The sequence below is a fragment of the Strix aluco genome, chromosome 3 (genome assembly GCF_031877795.1).
Source record: "Strix aluco isolate bStrAlu1 chromosome 3, bStrAlu1.hap1, whole genome shotgun sequence".
Lineage (NCBI taxonomy): Eukaryota > Metazoa > Chordata > Aves > Strigiformes > Strigidae > Strix > Strix aluco.
In genome coordinates this window covers 128422177-128441952 of record NC_133933.1, presented here as the reverse complement: position 1 = coordinate 128441952, position 19776 = coordinate 128422177, and positions in this window count along the sequence as shown.

Sequence of the window (19776 nt, the reverse complement as noted above, 5' to 3'; positions counted from 1 at the left end):
AAGAGCATAAGGTCCCTCAGTCTGCTGGATACACTCCTGTGCTGGATACACTCCTCTGGAGTGTAGAGACCAGAATATAGTTTGTTGTATTCAAGACGACAGGACACTGTCAGCTCATATGTAACCTGGTGACTGCTGTGATCTTCACATTATTTTAACTGGAGGCACTACTCAGCCAGTCAGTTTCCATGGGGTTATTCTACCCCAGGTGTATCACTTTGCACTTCTTACTGAACTTCACAAAGTTTCTTTTATCTCAGTCCTTAAATTTCTCATGTTTCCACTGGATTGAATGCTGTCATTAGCTGTGTCAGTCACTCTCTCTAGCTTAATAACAACTGCAATATTGTCGAGGGTGCACTTTGGTCAATCACTGATAGAGATTAGATTAGAATAGAATAGAATAGAATAGAATAGAATAGAATAGAATAGAATAGAATAGAATAGAATAGAATAGAATAGAATAGAATAGAATAGAATAGAATAGAATAGAATTAGAATAGAATAGAATAGAATAGAAATTTCACTTGGAAGAGACCTACAACAATCATCTAGTCCAGCTGCCTGACCAATTCAGGGCTGACCAAAAGTTAAAGCATTAAGGGCATTGTCCAAATGCCTCTTAAACACTGACAGGCTTGGGGCATCGACCACCTCTCCAGGAAGCATGTTGCAGTGTTTGACCACCCTCTTGGTAAAGAAATGCTTCTTCATGTCCAGTCTAAACGTCCCCTGGTTCAGCTTTGAACCATTCCCATGTGTTTATCACTGGATCCCAGGGAAAAGAGCTCAGCACCTCCCTCTCCACTTCCCCTCCTCAAGAAGCTGTAAAGAGCAATGTAAGTCCTAGTATTGACCCTCAGGTTACTCCACTTCATATCATCTTACAACCATGTGTTAAGATATTGATTACCAACCCTTTGAACCTGCTGTCTCAGTCATATTTCAACCCATTCAATTGTCTGTTTGTTCAGCCTACAATTCCTCAACTTCCAAACAAGGATGCTGTGGGAATGTGACAAAATCCTTACTAGAACATCTTATATCCTCTGTTCTTTCCTAGTCTGTATAACCTGTCAATTCATTAAAGAAGGTAATTATACTGTTCGAGTATGTGCCTCTGGTAAATCCATGTTGACTATTCTGAATGCCTTCTTATCCTTTATGTATTTGGAAATGACTTAGAAATGCTGCATGACCATCCCAGAAACTACAGGTTTGACTGGCTCACAGTTTTTCAGCTTCTCCTTTGTGTCTTTCTTGAGGATGGGAAAAACATTAGCCTTTTTCAGTCACCAACACCTCTTCTTGATTGCCATAATTTTTCATAAATGATAGACAGAGGACTCACCCACCCATATCAGCTAACACTTTTAGCATCCTCAAGTGTATCCTATCTAGTCTAGTTGATCTGATAACATCAAGGTCCTCTAAGTAGTGCCTTGACTACCCCTCTCCCTTCCAAGCTATGTCAATACACACAGAGGTCTGGAGCAGCCTTTGCTTGTGAATAATGGTACAGAGAAGGCATTGTGCACTTCAGCCTCTCCCACACTGCTGATGATTAGGTTGTCTCCTGCATCCAGCAGTGGACTTACATTTTCCCTGAACTTCCTTCTGCTGCTGGCACACCTGTGGATTCCCTTCTTGCTGCTATTATTCTTTGTTTTAGTGCCAGCTGGGCTTTGGTCTTTTTCTTTCATCCCTAAGAGCCCAAGCAAAGCTTTTATGCTCCTCCTTTTTTTCCTCTTCCTCATTTTCACTGTGTGTCAGCATTTCAGTTCATTAAGAAGTTCCTTGATTAGCCAAGCAGACTTGGTGCAGTTCTTGCTGTTTCTGCACAGAGTGTTTATTCCAGAGCTCTTTGGCAAGTTTTCTTTAAAAGTATGTCAGCGCTCCACAACACCTTCTCCTTTTCTGGCCACTTTCAGGGGAGTCTGCATAGCAGTTTCCACTGACCTAATCTTCTCTCCAGAATTTCACTCTTCTGACTCTGCAACCACCTTCCCAAGCCTTCCTCCAGATCCTGCAGCCTTGCTGCGTGACTGCTGTCAAAACTACCATCTATGGCCATATTCAACACCAGTTCCCTGCTGATGAGCAGCAGGGCTAGCAGAGCACTGACTGACCCTGGTTGTCCTTTCCAGTATTTATATCATAAAATCTCTTACCCAAGGCCACCCAGAGCCAAGAATAGAATCTATTTTTTTGTATCCTGTGCTGTCTTAAGTGAAAATATTCTATAAATATGTGCAAGCAACGAAGAGATAGGAAGTCTCTGAAGACATGTTCCCATCTTTGTGCCTTATTTACTAGAGAAGATGGTTAAAAACCGTCTTATCTTACTTGGGAAAAATAGCTGTATATTTGCCAAGGTCAGCAAGATGCAAAGAGATTTGCTGACGGCTATATTCTCCTCTCTGATCCATTCTGCCAATTTCCACTTCATATTCAGCAATCTGTCCACACATGGGCCTCCTAAGGATGTCAGCAAGAATTTCACAAGAGAAGAGCTGGGCCCTTCAAAAGTTAGTTGCTCAAGTTAAAACTGCCTCAGGGCAACTTTGACTTATGCATTTGGTTCTTTTGACCTAAGCATTCAGTTCCTTTTGATAAAATTATGTGTATTCACAAGCTGCTATTTTGTCTGTCAGGACAGAAGAAGTGTAAATAAAAAGAACATAGGTTTGGAATGCATTGCTCAGATCACTGAGTCTAGGTCACCCTTAACATAGACAAGCATATCACATAATGCCTTTTATAACTTTATCAAGTCCCATCTTTAAATTAGCTAGATTTGTTGTGTCCTAGTGGTCTTACTGAAATGCTGTTCCAGAGTTTCATTTCTTTGGTGGTTGGAAACTGAATTTCCAGTCTAAAATTATTGTTTACTTGTTTATAAACAGTTGTTCCTTTGCCAGTTTTGTCCGTTTGTTTAAAAAGCTTTTGTCCCTTCTGCCTTCTTGTTCTCTTGTCCACTCTGTCAACTTATTCCTTCAAAGCCTTTTATATAAAACTGATACAGCCCTGCTCTTGTCTATTCATATGTGTCAGAGTTTCCATTCTCCTTATTAGCTACAGTGGCCTTTCCATCTCTTCCCAGATGGAATTTTTTAACCTGGGTGAGTATGAGTGACCTGTGTGAGGCCCATTGCTGTGTGCAGAAAAATGGTGAAACCTTGTCCTTCTTAAAACATCTTAAAAGTCTCGCTGAACAATCCACCCCTTTCTAAACCCTTTAAAACATTTATTTCTATTGCCAGCTAGGTGCTATTGTTACCCCTTTGCCTTCCTCTGATTAGCATTTCTGATATCTCATGCTTTGCTAACCCTCCTTCTTTGTCTTCTCTGGTCACACTCATCCTGCTTATTTTTTTCCTTTGTTGATCTATATTAAACAAAAGAAAACACCTATTTATTTATTTTTAAAGAAAAATGTATAATATGATCAATAATGTCATCACATTTTTTACTATAGACTAGACTAGACTAGACTAGACTAGAATAGTTCAGTTGGAAGGGACCTACAATGATCATCTAGTCCAACCGTAGTTGGACTTGATTTTAGGTACGGCAGTCTTGCTTCCCCCTGAGATTCTTCTTTGTTTTCGTTGCCATCCTTACCACCATGTTTGAATCAGGTGTGAAAGTCTTTGAATATTACTTTGCTTGAAGATACAGCTATGATTCTGCAAAGTTTATAATTATGATTACTGGACAAGGCTAAAGTCTGTAATTATAATTACTGGACAATACTAAGGTCTGCCTTCTCTGTATCTGTTACCCAACTGTGGCCTAAATTGGATCTTCTTAGAAGGAGAGAGAAGAAACTGTGATCAGCCAGCATGAGGAGTCCCATCTTTCCCAAAGGAAGCCTCATTGCTGCTATCCCTATAGCCTCTTCTTCCTTGTCTTTCATGAAGTATTCTTCCACCTCAGATCTTGCTGCTTTCTCCACACCTGCATCTCTCTGTCTGCATTCCCCAACTGCACCTTCACCTACCTTTCCCCATCCTCTACTCCCATGTCCCTGCCTCAATACCTTATCACTGCTGCTGCTTTTCCTGCCCAGTATAATTTCCTTCCTTGAACTACTGCTGTTTTCTCCTCATCCTCAGCTGCCCAGTTGTCAGCTTCTCATTTGCCCATTTCTCCAGACCTTGTTTTCTGCCTTTTCAAGGCTTGACTTTGCATCTTTGCTTCCCCCTTCAACATCCATGTTTTGCTTTCTCCTGCATCTCTCCTCAAAACTATCCCTTCTCCTACTACCAGCTTATCCGTTTAGAGCCCATGTTAGCATTTATTCTGACTCTATATATTGCATATATATAAAAATATATAGTGCTATGTGAACAGTGCTTTCCATATATATCCTTTCTCACTGCTGTGCCTCAGTGGTTGAAAACCAGTGAACTAGAAGTTATTTTATACCCTGAAAAGGTTTTCAGGCCTTCCAGATATTTTTTTTTTTTTTTTGTGAACTACCTCTCGTTTGCTACTGAACTGCTGACTTGAGACCCCAGGGGGATTTCTCTTAAGGGCTTGGCTAGGAAACACAGAACCCAAGACAGTGATAAAAATGACAACTCTCCCATCTCAGAGGGTGGAAGGATGTTTATATGAGCAGCTGTAATTTGGTTAGGATTCTGGTGTTCAACTTCTCACGTTGCCTGTCAGAAGTGCCAAGGATCTCAACTCATGCTGGTTTTTGTTCTCTGGCAGAGTTTGAAGCCCAAAGGTTAGGATCGATTACACCAAATACTGTTTGAGTAACCTACGGTGAAAGTGAGGCCTTGCCATGAGCAGCTTACACTCATTTAACATATTAAGTCCTTTGCCAGCATAATACTGCTCATATGAAGGAGTGCCTCCTTCCCATCAAACAAGGAGGCAGGAAACTGTCTGAAATCTTTTCATGTCTTTTCTCATGGCTTTTCCACCTATCGGGGTTGAATCAGTGGATATGACAACTCAGCAGCCCCAGATGGAATGGCTATGGGTCACACAGGGAGTGAAGAGGAACAGGAGGTGCTATTTACATGTCAAAATAACTGATGTGAACATTCCTGTGACTACTTCAAAGGAACTCCTCATTATCTTTGTTATTAAATGCTTCTGTGTTGTGAAGAAGGAGGGCAGGTTAATTGGAAAAATTATGTTTAAACTTTATAAACAGTGCAAGCATGAGACCCATCATTTTAATAAATGTTATTGTGTCTTCTGGATCTAATAGATCTTAACTGATGCATGCTATCATTAAGTTTAATTTAAGAAACTACCCCTAGAGACATTTTTCAAATCAATGGGAGACATATTCTCAAATAATGTTAGAAATATTTGATTTACCTACATCCCCATCACTGAACTGGTTTCCTGAGTAAAACATCAGAGAATATACCACTTTACAACCTCATCTTTCATGCTAAAAAAAAATGGAAAGCTTTTTTAGCCAATATATTAAAATATCAAGTCATCCATCAGTGCAATTCAGTCACCTCTGAAGCAGCTGTTTAATAGTGCAGTGCAATGCTTCAAACAGGGACATGCTAACTAGATCCAAATAAATTATTGCATGAAATTAACCCTTTTCTCTTTCTGAAAATGAATAGCAAAGTTGGGTTTCCCTTGCATGCTTCTGTTTCATACAGATTTAAATAACAGCATAGCCAGATCTTAGGCTTTCCCCTCTAATCATTCATTGAGCATTTAGGAAATAAGATTGTCCATCTAAGCTGCAAGCACATGACTGGTACCAGAAAGAGAATAGTCTTTGTGTGCTGCAACTGCAGTACATGGAGCTGGCAATAGTATCAGCAAACTCCACCAGACCACCCTGATCACTCACTGTGATCATTTTTTTAATCCATATTTGGGGAAAAAACAGCATTTACCTGTCTAAACTTCAGTCCCAACATGACCTGCATAAGCAGAAAATCTGTTTTTTCTCTAATTCAATTTTCTGATGGTTCTTTAGAAGGAAGAATAGGTTGTTCTTTGGTTAATTTATACAGAAAGGAAAAAAAATTTCTAGCTAATGTTTTAATTGCATGACTAAAAGTATCCAAAAATGACAGTCATGTGTTAGTTAGTAAAACAGGAAAGAAAAATGTCTCAGCTAACGTTTTGATATATACTTTATTGTCTGAGATTAGAAGGACATTGCTGTTCCCAGTGAGACCTACATTTATTCTTAACTCCAAGACATTAAAAAAAAAGAAAGATGAAGAAGTCAAAGTTAGTGTCCATATCAATTCCTCTGAGCCATGTGCACTAGGGCAAAGTACCACGTATGCAGCTGCTGTTACTTGTATAAACAGATGCAACTCAAAATCAAAGATCATCCTTCTTGAAAGAAAGCCTTGAGGATGGCAGGTAGACTGCAATATCTTGAAGTTCAAGAATTCTTGTGAGTCAGGCCTCAAAAAGCATGAGATTATTTTAGCAAACATGATCCTTAATAAAGGACTACATTCTGGGTTCATTTTATTTGCCTTCTGGTTTCTGAGCCTTTAGGGTTGCCCATATAAAAATTATGTCCTCAATCTTTTATCTGCAAATGAAAAAGCCAAACAATTTATTCTTATAAAATATGACTGAGCTTCCATGATGCTTTAGACAGGAGGATTTTGGAAGGCACAAAAACTGAAAAGGATCCAGAGCTGCTAAGACTAATTGTCATTTGGGATTACTCTAAGGTTCTCGTATACAGATACATATTAGGTGATGATTAAACAAAAATTTTAAAATGGAAAAAAAAAACCCCACAGCCTTAAATTCTTTGATAAGGGAATATTGTAGAAGAGCATCTGAATGCTCAGATATAGAGTTTTGGGTGATCATTTCCAAAAGTTCAGAGGACCCATTCACAGGTTCCCCTGTTGCTGATGAAATATGGATTTATACTGCTTGAAACAAGGCATGAAGGTGTCTTAAATTAGTTGTCACTGTTGAAAATTCAGTCTTGACAATGGACGTACCCAACTCTTTGTGTGGATACAAGAAAGTTAGCTCTAACTGGTTACTGGTTTTAAACTCTAAAAAACAATCTCTCCGTGAGTTTCTTTATTCAACATATACGTAGTCAAGGAATAACTGAGAATGAAAATTTGGGATCAGATTTTGAGATGCCTGGTCATGTTTAATAGTATCTTTACTCCCTAACATTTATCCTATTAATGTAACTATTACTGGAGCAATAGTGCTGCTGCTCTTACAAGCAGAAAAAGTAACTCTGCCATTGCATAAAAGGAATACTCTAATCTGGTCAGTTTTGGCATCTGTGCTGAAATCTGTTTGAGATGACTTTTATTGCTCACTGTGACCTTGCTGTGTGTGAAAATATCACCCATCTGAATTCATCCTGAACCAACCTTCCACCACATGTCATGCCCTGCAAACATGATGCACCATAACCCTCTGCATAATACATGGGCAAAAGCTGAGCTGGTTCAGTGGCAAGGATTGACATTTAAAACACAACAGAAAGGAAAACAAACTAGTGGACATAAGCCAAAAAAATACCACCTCTTCAGCTTTGGTCTATTGTTTTTGTTGGTTTGATTTCTTTAGCAAAGGTTGGAGTTCTCACTGTAGGACACTGCATGAATAGTTGGGCTGAGCCCTAGAGAGCTCAGTCTAAACAGGGAAGGGAACAGCTGTCCAGGGTTGCTTCATCAACTGATTAAGGTGCTTCTGATAACCAGAGAAAGCAATTTTCATACAGGTTTATTTCCATTCCAGAAATGCCATTATGCCACAAGGGGGTAGGGGTGTTCTGTTTAAAACCTTACAACGTATTCCTATAGACCCAGCATTTCAATGAAAACAGTGTTGAGTATTATAAAAAGCAACACAGATTGAATCTGCACAGACATTTTCTATACCATCTGCATTTCAACTATTGCTTTCCTTATAATTAACATCTGTTCATAGATATCAATCTGAGCAGCAAGGATGAAGTTATTTAAGAACCGTCTATCTTTCAGTCTAGTGAGTTCCTGGGGATGGTTCTGGAGGTGGAGAATGGGTTACCCCCAGGAAAGAGGATTTGGTTACAAGGAGCACCTTTCATTAATCTAAACAGATTGCCAAAGGCTTGGCAGCACCAAAATGGACACAACTGGATCTCATCAGAGAAAGTGCCCCTCAAGCATACAAAAATTAAATAACGTTGGTGGGGTTGGTGATGTGTGCGCACGCACTGCTTCATTGGTAAAAAAACAACTAAGAAAATACATGCAGATAAAAGGCCATAGGTGATCCCTGAAGATGTATATTCCAGAGGACAATGCAAGCATGTTTCCTCTTAAGTTACCTATAATTAAAATTAATGATTTAACTTTTTTGATTCACTCCAATATGAGCCTGCCAGAGACCTGGCAATTCTGTGGTAGAAGAGGATGTGGCACATGAATATAAAGAGAATGTCTCTCCTAAACAGCTTACATTGTCCAGGAGATACAGCCACAGCACACATATTCAGTGCAAAATGGGAAAATGCAGCTGAGACACTGGGTAAATCTTTTCAAAATTCTCAGAATTTCTGCTTGTTGACATGTGTCATTACAGGGTTAATAGGATCCACCTGCAGCCAGCTTTCTGTTCCCCTGTTTCTCCTGGTGAAGAAATAGTTGAAAGCCTTCAGCCTTCTTTCAGTGAGGCACAGAGCAATACCCCTCCAGTCCTTTTCAGCCAACAGTGTCAAAAGCATTTTGCTAGCCCTAATAGGTTACACGTATCATAAGAATGGGATAAATTTGTCTTTTTACATATCTTTTATTAGAAATATAGATTCATCCCCCTCCAAATTGTCTTATTTTACTACACTTTCCATAGCCAATTCTTTCAGTAATAAAGAAAAACCAAACTTAATTTATGACATGCTTAAGTGAAACAGTTGAGTTTTACACTTCAAAATGTCCTTTGTTACTACTTTAAAAAAAGAAAAAGCAAAATGAAAATGTGCCATCAATACTAATGTGGTCAGAGCCTTTTCCTAGTTTCTTTCCTTTCAATTTTACATGACCGTTGAAATCAAAAAAGTTTTCATCCTTCAGAGGGAATGGTATATATTTTTCTTTTCCACAAGTTGTCCATAAACATGCATAACCTCACCTGCCTCGGCTAGGAGAGAGATTAATCTTGTCTTATTGCAATGAGCATAGACCTGGGCAAAGAAAGGATGAGAGTGTCTTTAGCAGGAGTAGGAAATGAGACATGGTCAGACCAGCCTGCTTTTGTTGGTAGTCATATTTCTCTCTCTGAGCTGGCATCATTACTCAGAGCCATCCCCATTTCTTAGTCTGCCCAGTATGCAGGGTACCCGTGTGGCATAAGCACACCAGGATGGGTCAGACTGGGTTTTGTATTCTTGAAATCCTTATACCATGAAATTCACATCACCTAATCCATATCACCTGCAGAACTTATAGCCTGATTCCCCCAAAATTGTCTGGGACTGAGTAGTGGCATGGGAAGACTGGGACACCTGCTGCTGGCTGAACCCCTTCATCTTTCTCCTGCTGGGCTATGGGAGAGTTCAGACTATGGGATATGGATCTTTCACTGAAGAGATGCTTGGGAGATGGATTTGGTCCCAAAAAAAGGTTCTGCATGACACTGAGAGGGAATAAAACAACCTTAAGGGTTCATAAATAAATTAATCTTTTCTAGAAATTAGTTTAGAAACTACCCTTTTTTTGATCTTTCTCAGATTGTAACAATTCAGTAAGGAAATTCACAGGAAAAGAAACACTTCCATTTTGAAGTGGAAGCTTTCTGTACATTTTGTATATTTGTTTTGGAGAGAATAATTAGCTTTTTAAAGTATCCCTGGTAATTAGTTAATATACTAGACAGAAATTTTTGGTGTTAGCCATCTTTTTTTTTCTCCTTAAATTTGAGACCAAATTAGAAAAATATAATTTTCAGTGAAAGCATCTTCTCCTGTGTGAGAAATTGGATTGTTTTGTCACCGTTACATTGCCCAGATGCAATGACTGAGCTAAGAAATTCAAACTGGAGGTAAATCTGAGGAAGAAGCATGAAAACCAGGTAATCCAAAGTGTTAAACAGAAACTGGTGAGGAGAATTTTTTAATGGAATTTAATAAAGACCCAAAAGTTTGAAAATACCTCTTCAGCAAAAGAAAAAAATTATTTTTGCAAATTTTTATGGCATTTTCTGGAGGGAAAATGTGAGGGTGAAGAATAGATCAGAGCATTGTCCATTTCCCCCATAAAAACTGTATCGTAGCCAGACCCTTCTCTCAGAGCGAGCACAGTTTTGTCCTGAAAAGTAAAAAAAAAAAAAGAAAAAAAAAAAAAGACTGGGGCGGGGGGGAGAGAAAAGGAGAAAGGAAAAGGAAAAGAAAAAGAGAAATGAAAATAAAATGAAAATTTAAAAAAAAAAAACAACAAAACAAAACATAAAAAAACCCAAACCAACAACTTCCAGCTATGCTCTAGGAGGAATTTCATATGGAGCTAACTAAGGAAAATCGGCATCTCAAAGCTCCTTTGGTCCCGTAAGTGAGAGGGGTAATAAGTGGCAGATCCCGGGGGGTGCAGCGAGGGCAGCGAGGGAGCAGGACGGGTGCTCGGGGAAGGCAGGTGCTGCAGTCAGTCTCCTCTCTGCCAGGAAACGCAGGAAGAATGCATGACCAATTCGGTTTCAGAGCAGAATACTCTCTTTAATGGACAGAAAACACTAACCTTTTATTTTTTCTCTTCCTCTCCATCTCCCTCTCTTCCCCCCCCCTTCTCCCCCCCCCTTCTCCCCCCCCCCGCCCCGAGTTTTAACCCTTTGAAAGGACAAAGGACAAAGCTCACATCTCTTGCAAACCTATTTTTACCCCGCCAACAGCTTCCGTGTTACCTAGAATCCTGGACAAATGCACTGTTGTGTGAAAACAAAATAAACATCCTGAGAGAGTCGGATTATCCGAGAGAGATGAAATCCGGGTAAAACATACAAAATACTCTCCTGTTATCTAAGCACCTGGCTTTTTTGCCTGCCGCAAAACCATCAGGCATTGTACGGCTCTGACAAGTGCCACCGGTATTTAACGTTTTGACTATGGGGGATCTCAGATTAGGAGAATCTTCTGCAAAGGATGGAAATTCTGGAGTGGCCCAACACTGTGGGAAAAACTGGCTTAAGGAAGCAGATTTTGATATAGCACTTAAGTTAGGCTCTGCTGAAAGCAAGGGCCAAAGCTGCTTTGTGCAGGATCAAACCTTGAAGTGGCTTAGATGAACTAAATGATTCGGTTGTCAGCAGTTACAGCCATCATCAGTGACTTTTCTTCCTCAGGATTTTGTCTGTTTCAGTGTTTGTGCCTGTGAATTCCTGTACTCTTTCCAAGAGGTATATAGGTTAAAGCTTACTTGTAGGTAACATGAAGGAGATGCAACCACAGTGCAAAAGCACAGTGACAACAGTACCCTATACGCATCCTTACACACGTACTATAGGCAAGGCACACTAACCACACACCAGCAGCATACACACAGCCATGCACAAATTAAAGGATTTATTTCCAAGCTTGACTATTTGTTCCCAAATACAGTTCAGGTTTAAGGGTTCTGAATATGCAAATGGTACAGTACTGTTATACAAAGATTTTTTTTTTTTCCTGTGATAAACCTGGAGTTAATGGGGATGAAATGTGTGCTCTTAAAAAAAAAAGTCTCCCCCCCTATAACCCACAGATGCACACTGAAACTTATTCTCCCACCTCCAGCTTGCTCAGAGTTTTCCAGCAGCTGAAGTAAAGCAGCATTTTTTTTAAAAAAAATCACTGCACAAAAGATTAATATTACAACTCAGTAGTTTGAATTATAGCCTATGACAAAAACAAGCTATTTCAACCACAGGACAGAAGTATGTCTTTATTGACATTTATTTTTTGAAAAGTCTTGATTCATACAGACTCCTGGCTTTTGAGTTTTGGATGCTGCAGTGATAAGAAAGAAAAAACTATTTTCCTGTTTGTGTGTGCACATGTGCACATGCACGTGTCTAATATAAATTATACACTTTTGGTTTATGTGTGTGTGCGTGTGTGTGTGTATATGCATATGCATAGGCATATGTATATGTATATATAGAGAGTAATGTACAGTCTTTAGGATTTTTAAAGAATCAGTTGTTCATATCCATGCCTTAAAATAAACTGTTCTGATTTCCCATATTAAAAAAAAAAAAAAAAAAAAAAAGAGAGACTAATGAAATTAAGCGTTGTTTAAATCAGGGGCAATTAAAAAGCACACATTTCTTTTCCTAGGGTATGCAATTGTATTCAATGTTTGCAGCACAAGGCCTGCCTGTAGGATAAATAATGTAATGGGTTTTGTGATTTGATACTAAAAGCATAACAAAATCCTACAGCTGTAGCCTAATTTTTCTCCACACTCAAACTGCTCACTTTTTTAAATTGCATATTTTGTACAGTTAAGAAAAAAATCAGATTCTTTGTCTAAGAGAACCAATTTCCAGCATAATAGGTAATTGCATATAATTACAGGAATTTTAGAAAGTGAAACAAAGAAACAAAAGAACAGTGATTGTGTTGTTGTTTTGTGATTGAGATTAAATTGACAGCTGATATCTTTCAACTTTTACATTTTTTATCCTTTCAATGCCACAAAATGAGTGTAACTTTTGCACATTTCGTGGAGCAGAGCCTAATATGTAAAAGATCCAATTCTCACTGGCACCAGGGACAACATTTTTGAAGGTAATGAGATGCCTAAAGATACAAATCAGAGATCTAACGGGATTTTCAAAAGTACTTCAGTGCCTAACTTCTAATTTTGGGTGCCTGAATATCTTGGAAAAAAAATCTGACCAGACCTTCCAAATAATTTTAGCTACATGTAGCCACTGTACAACCACTTTAAAAAACTGAATAGTGGAAAGATATTATCACACAAACACCTTCATAATTCGTTGTTTCCCCCATGAGTTTAGCAATCATTTTAACAAAATCAGGGCAACTTCCTCTAAGTCATGTAGAAAATGTCTTAGATCTCTTAAAACTATTTGGCCTTGTGTTGACACAGGTTTTTGTCATATGACCAGGCCTGCCGTGGCCAAATAAATTCCCATTTTTCAGCTAAATGGCAGAACCTGAAAACATGTGTGCCACTCCATTGCAGTCTAACCGTGCTTTGCCTTGCATCCACCACAGGTTGTGGTCACACAGTGAAGTTCAGCTGGGACACACGTAGCTGACAAGCTGCTGCTCTGTGTCTAAGGAGGAAGGTACACCCTTCCTGCTGCCCTAGGTTTGGACATATCACTTAAATTGGGGCATCTTAGTGGGACACATTAGAGGGAAAATTAACAACTCAAACAATAGTAAATGGAGAGAAATGAGGCACCAAAATGGGCTCTGTGGTGCAGGTTGCTTTTGTTCAATACCAAAAGAAATATGGGATGAATCCAGGCATGCCTTCCTCTGCATCCTCCACAACAAGCTTCAAAAGAAAGTTATGAGAGCAAATCTGCTTGTTTTCCAGATGAAGAGAAAACCTAAGCACCACCAAGCTCAAACATTTTGTCATAAGGTCACAAAACTACCCACCAACTTTGGAAGCAAGTTACAGTAATCCCAATGAGAGGAAGCTGGGAATTATTGAGGAAATGTTTTTCATTTTTATTATTATTGTAAAATGCCAGTGACTCAAACCGGAGCTATTCCTGGGAAGATCGTTTCCAACATGCTCACCTCTCCTGCTGCAATTTGCAAAACCCAAAAAATGTTTTAAATGTCCAGTTCTGAGGCTTCTAAAATGTGGGGGAAAATATATCTCTTTTACTTGAAGTGATTTTTCTGGCTTGGAATTTAAGTTAGATTCTAATTTTAACAAGAGACAGAAAAGAAAAGAAAAGAAAAGAAAAGAAAAGAAAAGAAAAGAAAAGAAAAGAAAAGAAAAGAAAAGAAAAGAAAAGAAAAGAAAAGAAAAGAAAAGAAAAGAAAAGAAAAGAAAAGAAAAGAAAAGAAAAGAAAAGAAAAGAAAAGAAGAAGGAAGGAAGGAAGGAAGGAAGGAAGGAAGGAAGGAAGGAAGGAAGGAAGGAAGGAAGGAAGGAAGGGAGGGAGGAAGGGAGGAAGGGAGGCAGAAAGAAAGAAAGAAAGAAAGAAAGAAAGAAAGAAAGAAAGAAAGAAAGAAAGAAAGAAGGAAAGAAAGAAGGAAGGAAAGAAGGAAGGAAAGAAAGAAGGAAAGAAAGAAAGAAGGAAAGAAGGAAAGAAGGAAAGAAGGAAGGAAGGAAGGAAGGAAGGAAGGAAGGAAGGAAGGAAGGAAGGAAGAGAAAGAAAGAAAGAAAGAAAGAAAGAAAGAAAGAAAGAAAGAAAGAAAGAAAGAAAGAAAGAAAGAAAGAAAGAAAGAAAGAAAGAAAGAAAGAAAGAAAGAAAGGAAATTTCCAAATTATTCAGGACTTGTGCCAGGACAGAGGTGGACCTCTGAGAGGAGCAAGTCTGTGCTTGCTACAGGAGTAGCTGGTGCCTCAGCCTGGGAAAACAAGGCAGGTAATTAAAGGAACAAAAGGAACTGCAACTTCCTCTCCTAATGCCCCAAGAGTGACTGCCCTGGCCTAAGGGATCACCATTTCCCCAAGACAAGTTAAAAGTTTCCTGGAGTTGGCAACAAATTCATCTTAAGTCCCTCTTTCTCATCAATCTTGCCCTTTGATATGAGGGGACTTTTGGGGGATCCCAAGCAGTGTCATCTGGTGATCCACCTACACCCCTAGAGATGAATTTTCATTGCCCAGAGCTCTGGCAGTTGTCTTAGTGTGGCTTCTGCTCCCTCCTCCTGCTCCGCTCAACACACTAATCCTATCCAGAGATCTAACTAGAGGGGTGCCCTTCATGATCCAAAGCCCACTTGCAATATCAATGATTAAAATGACTTTATCTTGCCTTAAATAATCTCATATGGGTTCTCACAATTCAGCTCTGTTTTCATTGTTCAAATCCATAATATCAGGCTGGAGCAACTCCTCAACAAAGCTGCTCTTTGCTGACCCCTTGACTTCTTGGGCAAGGAATATAATGACCTCCATTGATTCAGCTGCTGGTAGCAAGAGTGAAGGGGAAGAGGTTTCCCGTTTCCTCCCCAGCGAGGCTTCTAGTTTGGTGGAATTGTTAAAGGATTTTGTTTTCTGTCCAAGAGAGTCTTATGCTGGTGCCAGGGTTGTGTGCGGGAATAAAAACAAGAAACAGAGACAAGGGGGAGACAAGTAATTTAGACGAGGGAAAGATTTGCTCTGTGCAGGATGTCCGTCTATTTTGAGACAGATATAGCTAGAATGAATCTCGGTTTGTAGAACGGCTGTAACAAATACAGAGTATAGGGGGAGAGTGCAGCACAGGCAGTATAAAAACCTCCACTGCCTTTGCAGTTCAGTCTGATAACTCAAGGTTTATGCTGGGGATTAAAGACAGGTGGAAATTGCACCTGAGACCTTTAAAGGCAGAGCTAGAAGAACAAGCACCTACCCTTCAGATGATCCTATATTCTGCAGGGGGTTTGGGTATTGCCCTTCATGGAGTCCTTGACAGAAAAGTCTCTGCATTAAGTGAAGAACCTCTCTAGAAGATATAGAAGCAGTTCAGGCCCACCTGTGCTGTTACCCGCTAGGTTACAACACCAGCAGTAAACATACACAGCATCCATCAGCATTTGCACCTTAACAACAGCCCTTGTAAGCATAACCCACATTCAAGTAATAAAATGTATTTGGTAGAAACATAGAAAGGAAGAAAGATTAATAAAACATGACTACTGGAGGAGCTGGGTACAGTCTCACTTTACATGCTTTTGCAGTTAAAAATAAAAACACATTAAAGCTGGTGATGTATTTTTATAGCCTTTTCAAGGAACTCTCATACAGACTGAATGAAATAAAGAAGTCTTCCTATAAATACAAAGCAGGACCACACTGTTGCTTTTTAGTTAGTTTTTTTCTATTGTTTAGTCGTTATAGCACTACTTTTTAGGAATACTTAGGAACACCTGAGAAGATCAAAAAGCTTCTATAGCCTCTTCAAATATTTAACAAACAGAGTGTAACTGGAAAGGATTTCTTTTTGCTTTACTATTTTTTTGATTAATTTATTCCTTGTTGAGTAGTGATAGGTGCTCACACGTTCCACAGTGTAGTTTTGCAAGGATATCTTTCACGGGTCTCCTTATTATCTCATGGTGTAACCCGTACACACCACTAACCTGCTCTCCCTCTTGTGCCCACATATAAGTAACCACAGAACCATGGGCTAGACTGCGATCCCCATTACACTGGTGCAGATCCACACTGTTTTTCATTTAGATTTGCACTGGTTTAATGGAGATCACATCATGTGTCCCCCCAAATTAGAGATAGAAAAGACCTTTAAAGGGATCTGAAGACACTCCCTTCAGCAGAGCATTAATGCTCACTAACGTTTAGTTTCTAAGACCTCAGTCCAAGTGCACGTGTCATAAAACAGGGTCTTATTCTGCATGTTGATCTTCAGGCTAAGACTTGTTCATTTAACTATTTCACTGCTCGTCCATATATCTCACCTTCTAAAAACATTTCATGTGACGATTAAACATTGCCGAGCTACATTTCCCTTTGCTTTGTAAGGTTTTGCCTTCCAGGGGAACCAGTGAGCAACCAGAGTTTGCAGGAAAAGCCTACTTTTATTTCAGTGAAATCCAACTCAGTATATTTTGAAATGAGGTATTTAAAATGTTTGTAGCAGGGGAGGGTGGATAGCTAATCAGATTCTCAATGTGTAGTGTAAAAATACAGCTAGAGAGGTGTGCATTGGAGGAAAAGAGGAGCAACCACATAGGTCAGGTATCTCTCTTTTGTGTGCACTGTACCAAATGAGCAAGAGAAAGAGCCTTTGGGATCACAGGAAGAAAATTGGACAAAGTTAGACCTGATGAGTATTTATTATTAGAGGTTTTTATTGGTTTCAACTCCTGAGATACTTTGAGACATGTGACTTTGCTTCCTGGTTTGCGATAGGATTATTTTTAAAGTCTGAATATTTCTGCAGCATGGAGAAGCTGTCTGTGCACAGCCCGCTAGTAATGCAATCAATACAAGTTAAAACCAGTGTGAAAATTATGTGGTTTTGAGTCAATTAGATTCATCCACCAGAGGTCATTAGATGATCAAATGACACTTTCCTACTGTCTTTATAAGTAAAGGTATCAGCATTCTGTGCTATAAAAAATGTGTTCTCATTAATAATAAAAACCTTAAAGGAGAAATAAAAGTGTTATGAAGTAAATTATCACACAGTGAAGTTCATGATTTTAAATAGCTTTGATAAGAAAACAAAAATAGGTTCTGAATAATATTATCAAGACAAATTACAATGCTCATGAATTCTTATTTCAAAATGATGGGAGATGCTTAAAAGGTAAGTTTGACTCTCCATAATTCAAATGACATATTTCTAATTGTACTATATGAATGGCATAAACTCTGACTAGAATGGTCCATGACTATAGAAAATATGAGGTAATATGAGAGAGGTATCTAATTGCGCTTTTAATGAGATGGAATGAATCTCCTAGGCTTTGTTCTTGCATACCTTTACACCAATGGAAATCAGAAGTCCCTCTGTCTAATAAAAGAAGTGGATTTGAAAACAGAGAAAAGCTTTCTGATTTTTCCCTCTCCAGTTTCTCACCATCCTCAGTTTGACTTGTTTTTTCTTTCCCTTAGTTTGTCTACTTGTGACAGCACTTTGTCCTCCTTTCTTCTCAAATACCCTCTTATTTCACTTCACATATCATCAAAATGTAATTCCTTTCTGCTTTGTCTTATGCTCTTTAACCTTCCATTTCTAGTTTTAGTTTTGCAATTTCTTTAATTTTGGGCCTGATCTTGTAGTCAGTACTGAAAGAAATAATCCTCATGCATGATTAGTAATGTAGCTGAAGATTTCAGGTCTCTATCTGTGCAAGCAGCTAGGATTGCTTCCCAAAAGTACAGTTGTCCTCTTTAGTGTATTAAAATGGATAGCAGATAATTAGTAGGAGAATTTTGTGACCGAGAAATTCATAATTGATCAGACCTCTTTTATCCAGGTTTTTCTCAACATGTTCTCCTTTCCTTCCCACCAAGTTCTGGGTACATCGTCCACAAGGACATTGCTACTGGGGAAGCAATATTTTGAACAAAGGGTGAAGTCAAAGCTGCTCAGGGGCCTCTGGCAGCTGAAAGCTGGGTTTGTGTCCAGATCTCAGGAAGTGGGACAAGGAATGAAGGCACAGTGAAAATGAGCTGGGGTTCAGGTCAGGAACGATTTTAAGGTTTGCTCAGTTGCTGAGATTCTGTCCCTAGAAAATAAATGATTCTGGTGCTTGGGTCTAGCCATTACAGAGACAAGATCTCCACTTTGCCTAAGATATCATAGTTCCTTCTGGGGTCTTGTTGTTTGGGCCTTTATCTTTAGTTAGAAATGTTAAATTTTAGCCTCTTTAGCCTGGATCACTTCCCAGCTTTAGTCTCCATGTGTCATCTAATATCCTACATGGTTTGAAACTATGTGAGTACTGTGTTCCACCTGTTGCCAGACAAAGAAGTGTCTGATTCTGCAGATCAGGGAACAGAAAGTCTGGGCAGAGGTGGGAGGCCAGGACGTGCTGAGGCTTGGGACCTGAGATGGTTCCTGTGATGTCAAAGGGTTAGGTGAAGAGCGGCTCTGGGATTAAAGGGTTGGCAGCTTCTGGTGGCAGATGATCTCTGGGGATGGGGTGAAGTTACAGGGTCTGAGGCAGGAGGCGTGAAGCATGGTTGAAAGCGTATTTTAGATCTGCCATTGGCAATGCTCGAGTGGTCAATGATATTATGGAGAAAAAGTATAAATCGCTTAAGAAGCTTGTACTCTTTTTCTCTGTTTGCTTCCAAGCCACTGTATAAAACAAGTGCCATGAGCACTTCATGACTCAGTTTCTCTTTCAAAAAAAGAGAATTGCATCTCTTCATACTTTCACCCACTCTTCTGCCTCTTAACCATAATCCTCCAATGACTTAAGATGTTTTCTTTTTCACTTCAAGGTCATGAGCAAGAACAGCTACCCAGGTGGGAAGATAAGCACGTCCATATATCATAACAGATCTGGGGACCATAATAAAGAGCAAGCTACTTTACAAGTTGTGTTTCCATGAGGACAGATGAACTCTGCAACATCCATGGCTAAATGTGGACCTGAAGACAAGGATTTCAGCATTTCTAAGTTTGAGGGGTCCTGAAATTTCTATGGTGGACATGCAATCCTTGCACAGTGAAAATAAGCCCACTAACAGAAGGTGAAATTGTCTATGTTATCTTCATAAATCTTCCAGAATTAGTCCTTCATTCCCAAAGGCTTATAGATCACCTGCTAGATACCACTAACAGAAGAGAAGCAGGTCTGCCCATAATATCACATTTAAATTATAAAACAGTGGGAAAAAATCAAACATGGGGAAAAAAAGGAAGTCTGAAGGCTGGGAAAATAACTGCTAGCAGGTGAAGGAAAAACGACTCTGGATTTTGTAATTTAAACATTTATTCATTTGAATATATAAAAATATGAGGGGAAAGTAGGTATCTTATTAATAGTTAGCCACACCTGAGGCTGCTGGAAGATATGACCCTACCTGTTGATGAGAAGCTTAGTATCATGAACAGTCCCATTAGCTGCAATAGATTGAATCAAATTAGCATCACCTATAGCTAATAAAAACTAGTTGGTCTGAGCTTGGTCTGAGAAATGAAAGAAA